Source organism: Schistocerca serialis, chromosome 2, assembly GCF_023864345.2.
Source record: "Schistocerca serialis cubense isolate TAMUIC-IGC-003099 chromosome 2, iqSchSeri2.2, whole genome shotgun sequence".
Taxonomy (NCBI): Eukaryota; Metazoa; Arthropoda; class Insecta; order Orthoptera; family Acrididae; genus Schistocerca; species Schistocerca serialis.
This window is the reverse complement of record NC_064639.1, coordinates 346,547,922-346,560,200: the sequence shown is the minus strand read 5'-3', so window position 1 is coordinate 346,560,200 and position 12,279 is coordinate 346,547,922. Positions and strand designations below refer to the sequence as shown.

At 43.1% G+C, this 12,279-nt stretch overlaps 1 protein-coding gene across 1 annotated transcript in view; it reads right to left on the bottom strand.

Annotated features, from left to right (window-relative positions):
* LOC126455969 (cubilin-like) overlaps nt 1-7,450 on the bottom strand; it is a 272,708-nt gene extending 265,258 nt beyond the window's left edge. The window contains exon 1 of the mRNA XM_050091725.1: nt 7,366-7,450. The gene's annotated coding sequence lies outside the window, so the exon portion shown is untranslated. The remainder of the gene's footprint in view (nt 1-7,365) is intronic.
* Nucleotides 7,451-12,279: the final 4,829 nt, after the last annotated feature.

Sequence of the window (12,279 nt, the reverse complement as noted above, 5' to 3'; positions counted from 1 at the left end):
GTAAAGGCGACTCCAGACCAACTCATAACAAAATGGTTCAAATGGCTCTAAGCACTATGGTACTTAACATCTGAGGTCATCAGTCCCCTAGACTTGGAACTACTTAAACCTAACTAACCTAAGGACATCAAACACATCCATGGCCGAGGCAGGATTCGAACCTGCGACCGTAGCAGCAGCGCGGTTACGGACTGAAGCGCCTAGAACCGCTTGGCCACAGCGGCCGGCAACTCATAACACATGGCAGTGTTGTTACTGCTTTCTACACGACATATTCTAACGTATTCTCGTTTACTACTTCCTCCGACGGAAATTTGAAAATGGAAATAGCATTCTAACGCAAAATGTCGCAAATCAAAATGTAAATTAATAGTTATATGCATTTTTCTATTGATCGTTAACTCCCGAAACGTGGTAGGTTATTTCCTACCTTACACAGCCTTGTGATACGCGGAATTCTGCAGAAACTTTGTTTATTGTAGATGGTCCATTGTCTGTATTACTATGGCAAAGAGCCAAGAACAACGGAATCGTAAATAAATTTTAACCAATAATTCACTGTAACGTATATTCTAGTTTTGTTATTCGTAAACGTGGCTACAGAGACGATGTTCACAGAATTTAGCAGAAATTCTTTGATGCCTTTTGAATGTGTACCGTCTCCATAATTGGCTGACGTAAATGACAGGGAACGGGGGAAACGCCATTCAGAAAAAAAAATCCGTCTTTCTTTTTTTACCGCTGCATTGAAACGGAGTAAGAGAGCCAATATTCGTCGAATTCTACAGAAATTCTATGTTTGGTTCTTCTACATTCGCCTTCCGTATATTTGACAATAGTAACATCAAATAATAGAAGTTGCGCCAATGACTGGAATTTCAAACAATACTTCAGTGTAGTTACATGTTTCTTCGGTTGTTTGGAAATGTAGCATGAAAGAGAACGTTCGCAGAATTCCACATTAACCCTTTGTTGTCATTCGTAGGTTTATCGTCACTAACTTTGTCAAGGGTAAACGGCAACAAAAGGAGGAAAAGTTACATAAATTTTTGTCAGTACTTTCCATTTCTAGGAATGGAGTTTGGGAGATGGCATTTAGATTGTAAAAATATTTCTGAGCGTGTTGTTAGAACCAATTTTCCTTCGTGATTATAGTACCTCGGATCATATTTGGTAGGTAAAAACAGGGAGGTGCAGCGAGCGCGACTAAGATGTCTGGAACGAACTAAAATTGATTCTCGTGAAGATGCTGTTAAAATACATTCTATTGTTCAACACCATTTTTCGACGCCGATATTTACGAAAATGTTGAGTTACGCATGGTTTACATCCAAACTGTCAGAAGAATGAATTTTATCAAATTTTCACAGAGCCTTGTTTCTCCTCACAATCTCCGCAGCTTTCTTCTGCATGCTGGAAAACTGCATACATTCGATGAAACAGACGCCATTTTATGTTTTCCGTGTTTGTATGAAAAATATCATAGTGCAGCTTGTAAAGTCTGTTCCGAAGATTAATTGTACATGCCCGCATACTCTCGCATTTTGTAACTGATTGTATTGTTAAAGTTTATACAACCTTATTTATCGATCTTTGCCCTAGGCTTTCCCAGCTTGTCCCTCGTCTTTGAAACCCGCGTCTGCAGATCGAAGAATCCAGGTGCGAAGCAGTTCTCGGTACGTTACCCGACTGCCGGTATAAGAAATTTCCGAAATAACAAGAGACATACATTTCCAGGAAAACTTTATGCGTTTGGTCGTTTACTTGGCGACAATTGTAAATATAATATTTGTTGTAATAGTAAAAATCAACGAACAACCAAATGACATAGGAAATTCAATAAAAGCTCTTGCAATACATGTGTCTTTTCATCATATTACTTTTCAGTTATAATAAATATGAAAATACAATGAAGCGCCAAAGGAACTGGTGTAGGCATGCGTATTCAAATACAGAGATATGTAAACAGGCAGAATTCGGCGCTGCGGTCGGCAACTGCTATAGAAGACAAGTATATGGCCCAGTTGTTAGAATCGTTTCTACTGCTACAATGCCAGATTATCAAGATTTAAGTTAGTGAGTACGTGATGTTACAGTCGGCGGACGAGCGACGAGACACAGCATCTCCGAGGTAGCGAAGAAGAGGCGATTTTCTCGTACGACCATTTTACGAGTGTACCGTGGATATCAGGAATCCAGTAAGACATCAAATCTCCAACATCGCTGAGGCCGGAAAAAGATCCTGCAAGAACGGGACTAACGACGAGTGAAGAGAATCGTTCAACGAGACAGAAGCGCAACCCTTCCTCAACGAAACATCATCGCGGAGCCGAAGGCCCACTCGTATACCGTTGATGACTGCACGACACTAAACTTTACGTCTCGCCTGGGACAATCGGCACCGACACTGGACTGTTGATGACTGGAAACATGTTGCCTGGTCGGACGAGTCTCGTTTCAAATTGTATCGAGCGGAAGGACGTGTACGGTTATGCAGACAACATCTTGAATCAATGGACTCTGCATATCAGCAGGGGATTGTTGAAGCTGGTGGAGACTCTGTATTGGTGTGGGGCACGTGCATTTGGAACGATATGAGACCCCTGAGACTACGTAATCATCCAGTTTGACCACCTGCGTCCAGTCCTGACCGACGGACTTGGACAATTCCAGCAGGAGAATGTGACACCCCACACACCCAGAATTGCTACACTGTAGATCCCGGAACACTCTTAGGAGTTTAAACACTACCGCTGGTCACCAAACTCTCCAGACACGAACATTATTGACCATATTTGGGATGCATTGCAATGTGTTGTTCAGGACAGATTTTCATCCCTCGTCCTCTTACGTATTTATGGACCACCCTGCAGGATTCATGGTGTCAATTCCATCCAGCACCACCTCAGAGCCGGCCGGAGTGGCCGAGTAGTTCTAGGTGCTTCAGTCTGGAACCGCGCGACCGCTACGGTCGCAGGTTCGAATCCTGCCTCGGGCATGGATGTGTGTGATGTCCGTAGGTTAGCTAGGTTTAAGCAGTTATACGTTCTAGGGGACTGATGACCTCAGCAGTTAAGTCCCATAGTGCTCAGAGCCATTTGAACAATTTTTGAACCACCTCGGACGTTAATCGAATCCTTGCTACGTCGTGTTGCGGCACTTCTGTGTGCTCGTCCCTACTCGATATTAGGTAAGTTTATTAATTTCTTTGGCTCTTCAGTGCATAAAACGTGCTGAAGAAATATAAACTAAAAAAAAAAGATGAGTGGGTTTCGAACCAGCGTTTCACCGCCATCAGTTCGTGATCAAGTTTGGAATGCATTGGTACATCACTAACACGTGTAACGTATCCTGCAGACTTCTCGGAAATCGCCCAAGTAGTACACCATACTACTTGCACATTATGTTGTTCTAATGGATTTCTAAAATTGTATGATGTTTGAGATCTGAACGTCGTGGCCTCCACTTACTAGTGTTACCAGTGGGGAGCCAGAGCAAGTCGATAGTGTTATACTATTTTTTGTGGTATACACCGTCCTCATAGTACGCAGCAAGTTTACAGATGTCTGTTCACCCGGAAGTCCCAGTCTCTCAGCAACACGGGAGCACCTGCAAAAGTTGTAGGATCGATTCAGACGTTGCGGCATGCTCCGATACCGTTGCTTTACTAAACCGTACGAGAAAGATTATCACAACGGTTGCAGTCTCTGTCAGAGATTGTAGCTCGTTACACACAGTAGTTAGGATTTGTTAATACTAGGTATTATATCTGCGTCATATGCAAGTTTTCACGAACTTCATTATATTAACAGGTACTCGGGCAAAAGCTTACCCAAACTGATCAGGCAATGCTATGATTAACTTCATTTCATTACAAAGTTAGTGGACATTGACAATCGTATGAATGTCTTCATTGTTAGAGAAGTTTTACTTTTCACGATTTTGCAGTAAGAATCTCTATTTTCGATGATGACCACCAGTTACATTTAAACAAATATCTTCGAAAGCTTGGAAACGTCGTCTGTTGCACTGAATTATTCAGAGTGGAAAAGGAATGGACTTTTGTGTAATATAATGTGTCTATTAAAGTCTAACGTTTTGTGGACATCAGAGGTCAGCGTCGTCACAGTTTTGTGCTCTACCATTATCGAAAATCCTTACTAATGACGGTTAATACAACAACACGGTACCACAATGTGAATCGTACAAATCATCCCTAAGCCTTACCCATCGCTTACGCCGTGTCTTTGCTGAATACACTCCCTATAACGTAGTATTGCAGTTAGCGGCATTTAGTTGTACATACGCAGGTGAGATACTTGCTACAGGCTGAATTCTACTGAGGCAGTCAAAAGGCGTCACACATTTTTCAGCGTAGCCCTAGTTGGAGTCAGCTAATATTAAGCGTAGGATTGTAAATATATTAATGGGACGGACTTTCACCTCCTACGATTTAGCTACAAGCTCTCAAATTGCAGCACTTCTACCTCATTGAATCCGGATGTGAGTATTACTGAAGACCACTTGCGTGTTTTGCAGCCTATAAGCACTTCCGTTAGGTAATGTTTGCGTGGTCACATGCCGTTCGCATTATCTGTAAGAGAGCGGGCTAAAAACTAATGCCTCCGAATTCTTCATGTGAACACTCAAAGCTTTTCAAACAGAAACTTTATTAACATTCTAAACTAAACTCCTCCCGAACAGGCCTTTAAGGCCCAACGGTACCGACCGGCCGCCGTGTCATCCTCATCCATAGGTCTCACTGGATGCAGATATGAAGGGGCATGTGGTCAGCACACCGCTCTCCCGGCCGTAGATCAGTTTCCGAGACGGGAGCCGCTACTTCTCAATTAAGTAGCTCCTCAGTTTGCCTAACAAGGGCTGAGTGCACCCCGCTTGCCAACAGCGCTCGGCAGACCGGATGGTCACCCTCCAAGTGCTAGCCCAGTCCGACAGTGCTTAATTTCGGAGATCTGACGGGAATCGGTGTTACCACTGTGGCAAGGGCGTTGGCTTATTAACATTCTACATCATTATTTTTTATGTCTACATATCTGCAGCACTCTGCCGCTAGAGGGTTCCAAACTTTAGTTCGTAACACGGCGGTGTGTAAAGTAACATGTCGGTGCGAGAGGAACGGCTTGCAGTAATCGAGTTTCGAATTCTAATAGACCGTCCACCAATGCAGCACCCTTTCCTTCAGCACGGTAATGCCGGACCACACAGTGCCGCGACACCTGCAACAGTACGACGCCTTGAGTTCACTGTCATCGACCATCCTCAACTGCTCCCGAACTGGTCCTATCCGATTATCATCTGTTTTCAAAACGTGAAGAATGCTTTCGAGAACTTCACTTTGATAGTGATCAAGCGGTTCAAGCAGATGTGAGGTTATGGGTTTGTCAACAATGTTAAACAATCTAATTGTACAGTGATGGTATCAACAAACGGGTCTTTGAGAGAAACGTGTTCGCCGCCAAGGTGACTATGATGAGAAATGAATATGTAAAAACGAAGAATAAAGATGCAGAAGGTTAATAAAGTTTTGTTTAAAAAGCATAAAGTGTTTTCACGTAAGAAAATTTGGAAGTCTTTCCAGCACACCCTCACACATACCTTATATATATATATATATATATATATATATATATATATATATATATATATATATATGGCATTAGTTTCATATTTAGTCACACTCTACGTCACCATTCGATGGACAGATTATTGAAAACCGTGCCATATACTCTCATTCCATGGAACGGCGTGGAGAAGTACATTATTTATTCCAGACTATAAATGCACTGTTGCCAGCAAAGTACTGTTAGTAACGATGTCGTTCACCATCTGACACCGAACCGGCCATCTCTCGGTCCAGCACCACCGCAATGACATATGTAAATTGCCTCCGATACGACGACGTGCGTTCTCGAAAAGCATTTCTATTACTGAATCTCTGTCCTCATCGGATTGACTAAAGACCTTGGCAAAGAACACACCAACACATTACACTGCCATAAATTCGAGCTACAATGCAGAAAGCACCAGATATCAGATCTCTTTTACATAATCATGGACTCTATATGGTTTTAACTTCAAATTTACAAATGAATTCAAATAATCAGGTACCTGAAATTATCGACATTTGATAACAGCAACAGAATATGTACGCTTAAGATATAGCGCGGAGCGCAAATATTCGCATCGCTATCTCTGTCAGTGTCAATAAAACAGTAATTATAATTTTATCACTCATTTAGCACACGCTCATAAAGCGCTGAGTTGTGACTATAAAGGTTATATTGACATTTCTGACTGTAGTAACAGAAAATTTAATCGTCAGAGAAGGTAGGAACTGGATTTCATTGCAACTGTTGAAATTTATTAACTTGACAAATTCTGTTTCACAGGTTTTCCAACAACCAGGCTTTATATTCTGATACAAATGTGGCATCAGTTACGTTCTTCAGATTTAAAGAATTTTCTTCTTACTAAATAAGGGCTGTGCCGATACATCTTGTCGTACACTTTAAGACTAGAATGCCATGGATGGGATTAGCAAGAACGAACGGAACGACGTGTACCTTAACATGAGTGGAAAATTCATGATGACTGTAGATTTGGAAAATGCCGAGTATGTAGAGAAATTTCTAACAACGTTATTTTACGGGAACATGGTTCAAATGGCTCTGAGCACTATGGGACTCAACTTCTGAGGTCATTAGTCCCCTAGAACTTAGAACTAGTTAAACCCAACTAACCTAAGGACATCACAAACATCCATTCCCGAGGCAGGATTCGAACCTGCGACATGGACATGGGAGATAGGGATAACAATCATTTCCAGTGGCATTCTGGTTTATATATTAACTCATGATTGAGTTTGAAAAATTGCACATTCACAAATGCTACTTTTGTCGTGTTATTAACTACAGAAATATAGGAAATACACTGAAATATAGAAAATGCCTTTGAACGATAGTTCATGATTTTCCAATTGATGCGGTTCTGAATTCCTTCTTGAATTACCTGAACACTGCTGATACAATACGAAATATTGCTAATAGAGTTTCAGCGGCGTGTGGGTCCTATTTCTTGTCCACTACAATGGAAAAAGTTACGAATAGCAGGAAGATTAGAATTTTTCAGTACGAAATTATCCTTTGAAACTTGAAACCAATCAGAACTATTTTTATCTGGCTAAGAATAGAAAGTCAAGATGAAAAAGAAGGAAAAACAATCAGAAAAAAATTAAATTACTAGACAGTGAATAGATATGCCCCCCTCGTCCCTCCACAGTCCACCACAAACAAATACTGGGTGCGCGTTAGCACACTAGTTCCACGGCTGAGAAGCGCTACTTACGTGACCGAAGAGTTGCGCCTCGTCGTGTCTGCGAGGCGAACAGCAGCGGGGTGTCACCACGTCCGCGTGCCGCTGCTGTCGACGGCGAACTGCGCCGCCCGAGGGTTGCGCTCCTCTCGCCGGCTGCGGCCGCGCCTACTGCGCATGCGTCCTACACGGTGCATTTCACCGCCAATCCCCATTCCTCTTAAACCCTCTCTTCTCACAAATGACTCTTCTGTCCCCTATTGCGTCGTTTCTGAACTAATCGGACGGAAGTTTGTATTGTATTTCAAAAGGCACAAGACTTTACTGGACTGGGATACGGTGGTTGTAATCTGTATAGATGTTGACTAATTCCAGAAGAAAAGTAGTAAAGTTGTTTCAAGAATTAAATTTTCACTCTGCAGCGGAGTGTTCAAATGACTCTGAACACTAAAATGGATCAAATGGCTCTGAGCACCATGGGACTTAACATCTGAGGTCATCAGTCGCCTAGACTTAGAAAATCCTAACTAACCTAAGGACAGCACACACATCCATGCCCCAGGCAGGATTCGAACCTGCGACCATAGCAGCAACGCAGTTCCGGACTGAAGCAGCGGAGTGTGCTCTGATATGGAACTTCCTGGCAGATTAAAACTACGAGGTGGACCAAAGCTCGAACTTGGGACCTTTGCCATTCGTGGGCAAGTTGTGTTACCGACTGAGCTACCGAAGGACGGCTGAGGACCCCTCCTGACAGCTTTAGTTTTGCCAGTACCTTATCTCTTACTTTCCAGATTTCACAGAAGCTCTCCTGAGTATCTTGGAGGTTAGCACTACTGGAAGGAAGGATACTGAGGAGACATGGCACAGGTACAGGCTGTGAGATGCTTCCACAATGAAATTTTCAGTCTGCAGTGGAGTGTGCGCTGATATGAAACTTCCTGCCACATAAAAACTGTGTGCCGAACCGAGGTTAGACCTTTGGACCTTAGCCTTCCGCGAGCTAGTGCACTACCATCATTTGTTCATTCGGCAAGGCCACGACCGATTCTCAGCCTCTTACTCCTTCAAGCGTGGTTTTTAACTGATCTTGAAGTAGGTCACTCACTACATTTAACATTTTCTCCCTTCCATTTCTTAGTTCGGGCGAAGTATGTACACACATGATCAAAATTATCCGGACGGCATTATGTAATGCGGAACTGAGCACTAGATGTCACGGAAGGCGGGGAGTATTGAATTGTTAGTGGAGAAGAAGTAACACCTGAATGGCTCAGTCAGGAGACTTCACTAACTTTGAACGTGTAGTAGTAATAATTTGTCACCTCAAAGGCCCATTAGGGCCATTTCAACGCTTCTACAGCTGTCCCAGTCGACTGTTGTGACTATGTAGAAGAAATTCGGACGAACAGCGAGGACCAGAGAGATGTAAGGTACTGTCGGAGAGGGACCGTAAAGCAGTGTGGAGGGTGGTTATTAAAAAATATCACGTAAAATCGGCGGAAGGGACCACTCGCGAGTTTCTAAATGATCACCAGCCTGAATAGTATAATGGCTATGCGTAGGGAGTTGGAAAGAAATGGGTACACTCGTCCGGCAGCTCCTCATTTGCCACTAATGAGTATAGTGGCCAAGAGTGACACCACTGAACAGTGGAAGAGTGGAAACGAGTGATTTGGGCTGCTGAATCATTTCATACCTTATGGGAGCATACGTGTTGGCGAATATCTATAGAGCGATACCTGTCATTATGCATAGTGCCGAAAGTGAAGTATAGAGGAAGTGTTGTTACGGTGCGGGAGTTCTTTTTTTCGTGGTTAGGGTATGCTCCCCTTATTGCGCTTGAAAAAAACGACATCTGTCTAAAGAGGACTGGGAAGATGCAGCGGTACTGACAGACTGCCGTGTGTCATCCACAGCCCACTAGCAACACTGGATGAGGGTATGGAGGGTGATATGCTCAGCACACCGCAGTCCCGACCGTTGTCGGTTTACGAGACCAGAGCCGCCACCTCTCAGCCAAGTAGCTTCTCATTTTTCCTGACAAGGGTTGAGTGCACGTCGCCTGCCAACAACACTCGCAGATCGGGACGGTCACCCGTCCAGTTGCTAGCCAAGCCGGACTGCGCTTAACTTCGGTAAACTGACGGGGACGGGTGATACCACTAGGGCAAGGGCGTTGGCTTGTTGCACTTAACAAAAGGCTAAACGTGGAAGTGTACCATAGTGTACTTGGGGTAAGATAGATACTGCCTACAGGAAAATTAAACAGACCTTTGGAGAAAAGAGAGCCACTTGTATGAATATCAAGAGCTTAGAAGGAAACCCAGTTCTAAGCAAAGAAGGGAAAGCAGAAAGGTGGAAGGAGTATATAGAGGGTCCATACAAGGGCGATGTACTTGAGGACAATATTATGGAAATGGAAGAGGATGTAGATGAAGATGAAATGGGAGATACGATACTGCGTGAAGAGTTTGACAGAGCACTGAAAGACCTGAGTCGAACAAGGCCCCGGGAGTAGACAACATTCCATTGGAACTACTGACGGCCTTTGGAGAGCCAGTCCTGACAAAACACTACCATTTGGTGAGCAAGATGTATGAGACAGGCGAAATACCCTCAGACTTCAAGAAGAATATAATAATTCCAATCCCAAAGAAAGCAGGTGTTGAGGGATGTGAAAATTACCGAACTATCAGTTTAATAAGTCACAGCTGCTAAATACTAACGCGAATTCTTTACAGACGAAAGGAAAAACTGGTAGAAGCCGACCTTGATGAAGATCAGTTTGGATTCCGCAGAAATGTAGGAACACGTGAGGCAATACTGACCCTACGACTTATCTTAGAAAATAGATTAAGGAAAGGCAAACCTACATTTCTAGTATTTGTGGACTTAGAGAAAGCTTTTGACAATTTTGACTGGAGTACTCTCTTTCAAATTCTAAAAGTGGCACGGGTAAAATACAGGGAGCGAAAGACTATTTACAATTTGTACAGAAACCAGATGGCAGTTATAAGAGTCGAGGGGCATGAAAGGGAAGCAGCGGTTGGGAAGGGAGTGAGACAGGGTTGTAGCCTGTCCCCGATGTTATTCAATTTGTATATTGAGCAAGCAGTAAAGGAAACAAAAGAAAAATTCGGAGTAGGTATTAAAATCCATGGAGAAGAAATAAAAACGTTGAGGTTCGCGGATGACATTGTAATTCTATCAGAGACAGCAAAGGACTTGGAAGAGCAGTTGAATGGAATGGACAGTGTCTTGAAAAGAGGGTATAAGATGAACATCAACAAAAGCAAAACGATGATAATGGAATGTAGTCGAATTAAGTCGGGTGATGCTGAGGGAATTAGATTAGGAAATGAGACACTTAAAGTAGTGAAGGAGTTTTGCTATTTGGGGAGCAAAATAACTGATGATGGTCGAAGTAGAGAGGATATAAAATGTAGACTGGCAATGGCAAGGAAAGCGTTTTTGAAGAAGAGAAATTTGTTAACGTCGTGTATAGACGATAAATAGTTTGGACAAGAAGAGAATTGAAGCTTTCGAAATGTGGTGGTACAGAAGAATGCTGAAGATTAGATGGGTAGATCACATAACTAATGAGGAGGTAATGAATAGAATTGGGGAGAAGAGAAGTTTGTGGCACAACTTGACAAGAAGAAGGGACCGGTTGGTAGGACATGTTCTGAGGCATCAAGGGATCACAAATTTAGCATTGGAGGGCAGCGTGGAGGTTAAAAATCGTTGAGGGAGACCAAGAGATGAATACACTAAGCAGATTCAGAAGGATGTAGGTTGCAGTAAGTACTGGGAGATGAAGAAGCTTGCACAGGATAGAGTAGCATGGAGAGCTGCATCAAACCAGTCTCAGGACTGAAGACAACAACAACAACAGTGTACCGTAGGCAGCAGATGAACAGTTCGGAGACGATGACAGACTTTATCACCACGTCAGAGCATCCTGTCATCAAACAGAATCTATAAGGCATTGGTTTGTGGACAATAACATTCATGAAACTGATTGCGCTGTCAAGAATCCCGTCCTCAACCCAATGAAAAACCGTCGGACGAATGAGAGACCACTTTTTCCTCAAGACCAGCAATCAGAGTTGGTAGTGATGTAAGAAATGGAAGGGAGAAAATGTCGGACGCTGGCGTCTGACATCACTACCAGCTCTGATTTCTGCTCTTGAGGAAAAAGTAGTCTCCAGTTTGTCCAGAGATATTCAGACCACCCCATTGAAGATATCATCAGCAGAGCGTAAATGTGTAAGATGGACAAACCCCATATGAATGTCAACTAATTTTAGTCGGGCACTTTTCATCAGTTAGTGTAGATAATCTCAACAGAAATGAATATTAGTCACACTCAAGAGACCGGTGGTCGCTGTAGAGCGCGCTAGGTAGTGTAATATTGGTACCAGGAGGTCATGTGACCCTCAACGACTGACGCAAGCCGTCGCAGTTAAGTGTTTTGTATGCATCTTTGGAATGCCATGGAATCAGCGCAGTGACGCGAGTAGATGTGTAGACGTGACAGAATTTTAGAAAAGAGCTATCGTGTTTGGACGTTCCCATGACGAAACTGTGAATGAAGGAGGGCTATAATGTGGTTTATGCACGCGGACTGTGCGGAGTGTCTGCAGGGAATGGTGTACCATTTACAGCCATGTAACGCGGCATGAAAACAGTGGAAATACCAAATTACGAACTTACAGTGACCAGTGACAAGCCTTTTCAGTGACAAAAGGTTTAAATCACAGTACAAATTGCTGCTGTTATTGAAGGCAGGTCATTTGAACCACTTTACGAGGAACATTGTGATGGGAACTGCATGCAATGGAGATTCGCGGTACCTCGAGAAAGGCCACTTCTAAGAGCGACAAATAAAGCAGTACGTATTAAATATGCGAAACAACCTTAGACGTTATCCTTGGTGACGCG